The sequence below is a fragment of the Saccopteryx bilineata genome, chromosome 3 (assembly GCF_036850765.1).
Source record: "Saccopteryx bilineata isolate mSacBil1 chromosome 3, mSacBil1_pri_phased_curated, whole genome shotgun sequence".
Lineage (NCBI taxonomy): Eukaryota > Metazoa > Chordata > Mammalia > Chiroptera > Emballonuridae > Saccopteryx > Saccopteryx bilineata.
The window spans coordinates 280581498-280589299 of record NC_089492.1 but is presented as its reverse complement, the minus strand read 5'-3'; the positions used below and the strand labels follow the sequence as shown (position 1 = coordinate 280589299).

At 49.3% G+C, this 7802-nt stretch overlaps 1 non-coding gene across 1 annotated transcript; it reads right to left on the bottom strand.

Moving 5' to 3' along the window:
* Positions 1-3646: 3646 nt before the first annotated feature.
* On the bottom strand, positions 3647-3722 carry TRNAT-AGU (transfer RNA threonine (anticodon AGU)). Its single transcript has one exon. It is a non-coding gene; the product is annotated as a tRNA-Thr (tRNA).
* Positions 3723-7802: the final 4080 nt, after the last annotated feature.

The window sequence follows — 7802 nt, the reverse complement described above, 5'->3', positions numbered from 1 at the left end:
CCAATCAGAACCCACTATTCCGCCAGGCTTCCCTCCTCGCAAGTCTAGACCGCTTTTCCCCCCCAGACCTCCGCTCACTCCTGAACATGAGGTTCTGTCCAGGCCCCTGTGGCAGGGGGGTGGTCCCTGCAGCAGCTGGAGAAGAGGTGGCTGAGGTAGTCCCCCCCCCCCATCCTCTGTACCTGACAAGGCTCTACCCACCCCTGGGCAACCCCCAGCAGGGCAGTGGGACCCCCAACCCTCAGGAGCTCACCATAGGGCACCTGGGGGGACGTCCCAAAGGGCACACATACATCCAGGACCTGGGAAGGTGCCTTGCAGCCCACACCTCTGACAGGTGGGTCGCTGGCGCCACCTTGTGTGCTTTTGCTGTACTTTTTGTGTGTCGCTGGCTGTGCGGGCAGGTTTGGACACAGGCTAGAATTTTATTTATTTATTTATTGCATTTACTGGGTTGCAGTAATGCAATAAAAAATACTGATTTTTTTATTGCATTACTGCACTGGTTAACATAGGCTTTGAAACCCAGACCTCAGACTCTTCCAGGCCCTGCCTACCACCTGAACGTGGTGTTCTTTACATTAACTTGCTGTTTACTTAGCTTCATTGTAGGCAGTAGCTTCCGTGAAATCCCAAGTCTGATGCACTCTTTGCATTTTTTTTCATAATACACTTTAAAATAAATACTAAATACACAATTTCAAAAGTTGCATTCACGTGCCCAGTAAAATCGCCTCTCCACTCGCACTTCAGGCACTTCAGCTTGTTAACGAGCTTACCCCCTTCTTCTCCGGACCAGTTGACAGGGGTGGAGCGCCCCCTGTCTGCCAAAGGAGGCAGACACAGTCCCCGTTCTCACCCAACTCACAGCCCAGTGGCAGACATTAATCAAAGAATCACAAAAGTAAATATAAAATTATGACTCAACAATGTTATTAAACCATAAAACTGGTTTGCTATGAGGAAGTAGAAAATACTGGATAAGCCCACAAGAAGAGGGTTTGACCTGGTTGGGGAAGTAAGGGAAGGCTTCCTGGAGGAGGTGGTGCTTGAGTTAAGAGCAAAAGTTAACTAGGTGAAGATGGAAGGAAAGAGTAAAAAACTGTTCTGGGCAGGAAAAACAAAACAAACAGCACATTTGCAAGATCTCTGAGGCAGGAAGGAGGTTTTCCAAGGAGTTCTTAGTCTGAGCCTTAGAACTTGGCTCACCGTGCGTGGCTGGGTGGGCATTCTGGCTGTGTAGCCCCTTCCTTTGCCTTCCTTGTCCTCAGCTGCAGCCTAATCCCCACCCGGGCCCCCAGCACCGTCAGGGGCTTTTGGTCTCTTTCCGGTTCATCCTTGCAACCCATTTTCGAATCACGGAGACTGAGTTCCGGAGACGTCAGTTACTTTCCCAAAGTCACACAGCTCGGCAAAGCCAGGATGTGCACCTTAACCCAGTGGCTATGCTCTCTTACTACAGGAAGCTGCCTCTCAACAGTGTCCCATCTCTTACTTGTGTGGACCTCAGACGAGGAGACCTAGGACCAGTGCTTGACTTGGCATGAACTTGCTGAGCAAATTTGGGTGGGTTCCTGCCCCTCTCTGAGCCTTTAGTCTCCTCATCTGTAAAATAAGAAGGGTGTACATTAAATGGTAGCTAACATGTATTATTATTCCTCGCATCAATTCTTTCAAGGAAGCGCTAGTGTTATTCCCATATTACAGTTGAAACAAGCTCAGAGAGGTTAGGTGACTTGTCCAAAGTCACCCAGCTGGTATGCAGCAGAGCACTATCTCCAAGGTCCTTTCTGATGATCATGTTTACCTGGGAAAACCAGCTTGTCCCTGGAATGCCAGCCCACCTCTGTCCCCTATCTGTGCTGCCCGTTTTAGTCCCCTCTCTGCTGTCTGTGGTTATGAGAAGTCTCTCCGAAGAGGCAGGGGGCCAGGGTGCTACCTGCACCACTCTGCCAAGTCCCCCAGCAAGCTGAGCCCACCCCTGCTTCCCGGCCGCCCAGGCAGCCGGCCTCGCGGAGACGTACTGACACGGTCAGATGCTCTGGGGAGAGAGCCTCTGCTCTTTCTAAGAGGCCTCATTCTTCTGGCCTCCAGTCAGTACACGCGTTTGTACCTGGCATCAGGAACATCTCATTGCCAGCTCCGTGGGCCCTCTGTCAAAGCTGCTTTCACACCCAGGCCCTTTAGGAAGCCCTGAGGCACACCGGGGCGGAACTTCTCTGGCCAAGAAGGGGAGCCAGGGCATGAGTGGTGTTCTGGACCGAGTCTCCGGGGCCCAAGGCAGTTGATGCAGCAGAGCTCTAACAAATGCCATAGTAACAGAGTATGCCAACCCCGTGGCCAACGCTGGGCATTGAAGTATACTGGCATGGCCCCTTCCCTATGCGAGCCCCCAGTCTGATGGCAGAGACCAAGCCTCTGCCTCCAGGGAGCCCTATATTCAGATGGAGGAAACTAAGCTTCTGCCTTTGGTAGCCTCAGCCTCAAAGGAGGTGGGACACCAAGGTGGAAAGAGCATTTAAACAAAGCTATGACTCAACAGTGGAAAATAAATGCCAAGGAAATAGTCTGGGCCAGGTGGGCCAAGGGTTGGACGAGGGTTTGGAGGCAATCACGGCAGGCTCTATGGAGGAGGCAACCATTGCTCTGTATTTTGAGCAAGGGGACTGGCTGAAAGCGTAAGGGTGAGCATCTTGAGGAAAGACTAGCCCGTGCAGAAGCTCAGACCCTAGCAGGAGTGGCACGCTGTGCAAAGGCAGCGAGCTGAGCAGCTGAGGGGTAAATCCCAGACGGTGCAGGAAGAGCGGAGTGCTACTGAGCACCTGCCATGTGCCAGCTGTGTCCTAGGGGCTCCACAGGTGTCATTTCATCTGGTCCTCACAGCCACCTGGGAGCCAGGTGCCGCCACAGTGTCATCCTGGGTTAAGATGAGGGAGCTAAATGACAGAGAGGTTGAGTACCTTTTCCGAGGTCACAGCCGGTAAGTGATGAGGCCAGGAAAGGTCTAAGGAAGCCCCATTCTAACCTCTCTGTTACAGTTGGCACCTGAGACCCACAGCAGGTAAGGAACAGGGCTGGAATGAGAGCTGACGGGGAGCTGACGTTGTCGTATCCTGGAATGCAAGACCAGAAAGGGATATCAACAGCATAAAGATCAACCTTCTCTAATCCTGATTAGTCCATGGGCAGGGATTGGGGCGGAGCTGGGTTAGCAAGACCAGTGTGGAAGGATTGTCATCAGCAAGGGGAGAAACGGCAGCACTGGCGGGGATGTCTGAGACCACCGAGGCCACCTGCCAGAAGTTAAACATAGCCTAGTGTTACTTTTTTTTTTTTTTTTTCTGAAGCTGGAAACAGGGAGAGACAGTCAGACAGACTCCCGCATGCGCCCGACCGGGATCCACCCCGCACGCCCACCATGGGGCAACACTCTGCCCACCAGGGGGCGATGCTCTGCCCATCCTGGGTGTCTCCATGTTGCGACCAGAGCCACTCTAGCGCCTGAGGCAGAGGCCACAGAGCCATCCCCAGCGCCCTGGCCATCTTTGCTCCAATGGAGCCTTGGCTGCGGGGGGGTGGGGGTGGGGAGAGACAGAGAGGAAGGCGCGGAGGAGGGGTGGAGAAGCAAATGGGCGCTTCTCCTGTGTGCCCTGGCCGGGAATCGAACCCGGGTCCTCCGCACACTAGGCCGACGCTCTACCGCTGAGCCAACCGGCCAGGGCAGTGTTACATTTTTAAAGCAGACAAAAGATGTAGCCAGACATGTCACCAAAGAAGATAGAAAGATGACAAACAAGGGCACAGAAAGATGCTCAACCTCATCAGTCCTTATTTAATCTAACCCCTCAGGGCTTAAAAGGGGAAACGGAGGCCCTACCCACTGCCCCACAGCTGTTTCCATACTCAGCACGATAAGAAATACATGATGTGGGGCGCCCCTGTCTGGCCAGGCCACAGCCATGGTCACTGTTGGTAAAATGCCATAGGGCCCAGAGCTGAGCATGGCCCGGACCAGGCCCACCCAGGTGACCGATGTGCACAAGTTGCTCTCTCCCTCTGTTTGGTGCCTGTAAATGGGGTAAGATAGCCAGATGCTTTTTGAGGACACTTCCAGGAAACCCAGCCCAATCTGACTTAAACCACAAAGGAAATCATTGGCTCAGGTAAATGTGCAGCCCAGCATCAGGTTGGGTCAGGTAAGGTTTGATCCAGCAGCAGCTCAGGGATATAACAAAACCAGTCTCTTTCCATCTCTGTCCTCTGCTTTTTGAAGTGTGGGCTTCTCACTAAAGCTGGCAACCCACGTGGTCCCCAAAGGTGGCCAGCAGCTATGGGCGTCCCTGTTCACTGCCCTGCAGAAATGGGAGGGCATCGTTTTCCTGGCATCCGCAGCTGGAGAGTGAGCATGTTAGCCTCCTCCGATGGGCAACACCATCACCAGGAAGTTCCTTGGAATCAGAGGAGATTTCCAGTTGGAGGGGGGCATGGTAGCGAGCCAGACTCAAACCACCGTCGGGTTTGGGGTTTCTCCATGTGCTGAAGAGGGTACATTGGAGAACAGGTGCCAGCGTGTGGAGCGCACCATGGGCACTCGGGCAGTTTTATTTTACGCCTTGTCTCATTTCTATGTTTGAATAGCTCATACGCAATCACATGTTCCACAAACCAAAAGACATAAAAATGTACGTGGTGAAAAGATGCCCTCATCTGCCACCTCCAGCACCCCTCCCGAACACGTAACCCCCGTCCCCAGGTCCCCGTGCCTCCTCCCAGCCCCTCTGCACATCCCCGCAGATGAGAACAGATTCTCAGTTGTCCCCTTCGGACACAAAATGTCAAGTACTACACACAGTCTTTTCCCTTCTTTTTTTTTTTGGACCATGGTATTCCATTGTATGGGCCACCGTTTAACCAGTCCCTCATTGCTGGGCATGGGCAGTGCTCCAACCACTCGTTATTATAAACAGTGCTGTTTATAGATGAATCACTTTGTATGCAATTGTCATTTCTTGTGGGTGCACGTATTTGCATAGGACAAATTCCCTAAAGGGAGCCGCTGGGTCAGCCAGAACACACGTTGGAAATGTTGAGGGATACTGCCCAAGTGCCCTTCACTGTGTTCATCACAAGGCCCCGGCCCTCTGAGACACTGTCCCCACCGGCAAAGGAGCCGACTGTCTGCTTCTCACACAGACGCAGCAGCGGAAGGTGTCATCCGACCTTCAGAGTGTTGCCAGTTTGCTAAGGGTCATGACACCTGGCTGCCCTCTTAATTAAGAGGCACTGATCTTACTATGAATGAGCTGAACTGCTTTTCACGTTGACGTATATCGGGACTCCCTCTTCTGTAAACTGCTCCATCTCCACAGCGAGGTTGGGCTGACTGCCTTTCTCATCAAATTCTACGGGTTCCTCAGGGGGGGGGGGGAGGTTAGCCCTTTGCCTCTGATGTGAATTGCAAATAATGTCCTCCAGTTTGTTGTCTGCCTTTTGACTTTCCTCACGACGGGATTTTTACTTGTCAGCACGCAAAGTTTTGTGTTTTTTTTTTTTTCCTGTTTTTAAATAAGTAAGTTTATGCCTCTTTTAAAATGGTTTCCAGATTTTGGAGTTATAATTAAATAGTCCCTATACTTTAAAGTCATCAAGAAATTCTCCCATGTTTCCTTTGAAAACATCTATGGTTTCATTTTGACATTTAAATCTTTGGTTCCTTTGGAATGTGTCTGAGGTATAAGGGAAGAACCTAGAATTCTATTTTTCCCCAGGTGGCCGTACAGTTGTCCTGGCAACATTGACTGAATAATTCAACTTTTCCTCACTGGTTTGGTGTGCCGACTTTGTCAAATACTGTACTAACTTCCTATTGAATGTAGGCCTACTTCAGCGGTCCGTTTGAGAAGTCATGGGTCAAAAGCACATTGCTTTCATTTTAATGACTGAAGCTTCATAATATGGTTGATCCTCCCCATTAGAACTCTTTTTTTTTTTTTCCAGAGTTTTCCTGGCTATGCTCCTGGTTAATTTTTCAGAATCAATCAGCTTAGGGAGAATTAAAATTTCATGGTGTTGAGTCTCCTTCCTGAAACATGACGTGTTTTTCTACTCACTCTCATCTTTCTGTTTTTTGGTAGGTTTGTTAATTAAGGTATTTGTTGAAATAGAACGTGTATACAGAACAGCCACCCACCATTAAAGGTACAGCTCGATGATTTTTCATAAAGGGAACGCTCCCATGAAATTACCACCCACGCTGAGAAACAGAAAATGACCAGCACCCCACGAGACCTCCTCATACCCCCTTTCTCCAAACCCATCCTTCCCAAAGAAGCCCCCTTCCCCATCTCTGTTGTCATGAGTGTTTCCTGGTTTTTAACATCATGATTTAAATCACACCGTCTCTATCCCTTGGTATCTGGCTTCTGTCACCAAACACTGTGTTGGTGGAATGAATTTACACTGTTAAGTATGGCAGTACTCTGTCCATTTTCATTGCTGTATAGTTTTTCCCTGTGTGACTCTATTACAATGTGTTTAAAGCATTCTACCTCTGATGGCTATTTGGGTTGTTTCTAGTTTAGGACTGTTAGGAACCGTGCTGCTCTGAACAGTCTAATCCATGCCTTTCAGTGCAAATACGAGCTCAGTTCTGCTGGGCCCTCCTACAGGCAGCATGGCTGGGTCATGAGGTAGGCGTGTATAAACTTTGGTAGATATTACCAAATTGTTGGTGTGCTGGTCCTCCTTTCCACTCCACCAGTGCCTTGCTCAGACCCATTCTCCCCTTCTTCCTGGGCACAAAGCCAAACGACATTTCCAGCCTCCCTTGCAGCTAGATAAGGCCACAGGATATCGAGTGCTCACCAATGGCCTGTGATAGAAGTCTATGAGTGCTTCCTCCACACCCCCTTCCCCTTCCCTCTCTCTGGAACCCACAGTGACCCAGCGTCACTGCGCGAACAATGGCAGTGCCCTGTAGGATACCATCTGGTTTCCTAAAGACCTCTCTGGAGCAGAGCTGCCCCACCCACTAAGAAGCTCACCTCAATGTCTGCAGGTGAGAGAGTTAGACTTCTGTCTTCCCCAAGCCGACGTATTTTGGGGTCTTTTCTGTTATGCATTAGATCTTTTATCCTCAACGATACAGGAATTGGTACCAGAAGTGGGGTATCAGTATGCGGTCCTGTCTTAACAGTCAGAAAGTGGATGAGTTATTAATCACGTTATGAAGATGTTTCTATGTCCTTTATCTGTCATATAATAAGGAAAGTAACAAGTGTTTCTCTTGGGTTCTCGTGTAACTTCTCCTTTGTAAAGGCACCCACTGTGTTATTTAGGGGGTCTATGTCTGTAACTCTCTGACCTCCGCTGTGAATTACACCCTCGTGTATTCTAAAGTGCCTTTCCTTGTCTCATTATATACTCTTTTAACCTGAGCTCCACGTTGTCTCATATTAAGATTATGATATAGCATGACAATTTTTATTAGCATTTGCCTAGCATATCTCTGCTCAACTCTTATTTTCAACCATTTTTAATTACTTCGGTTTAGGAATGCCTTTCATTACAGAACATAGGGTTGGATTTGGTTTGAGAATCCAATCTGAATTCTTTTTCCTTTTATTAGACAAAATAAGCCCGTATACACATCCTGAGCTCTCAACACCTGTGGTCTGTCGCATTATTTTATGCAATTTTTTTCTGTTTTTATGAATTTTTAAAGTCTTTTACTATGTAGGTTGTTCTCTTGGCTTTTGTATGGGGTTCTCCTACTATACAAGGAGTTTGACGCTTTGGTTTGT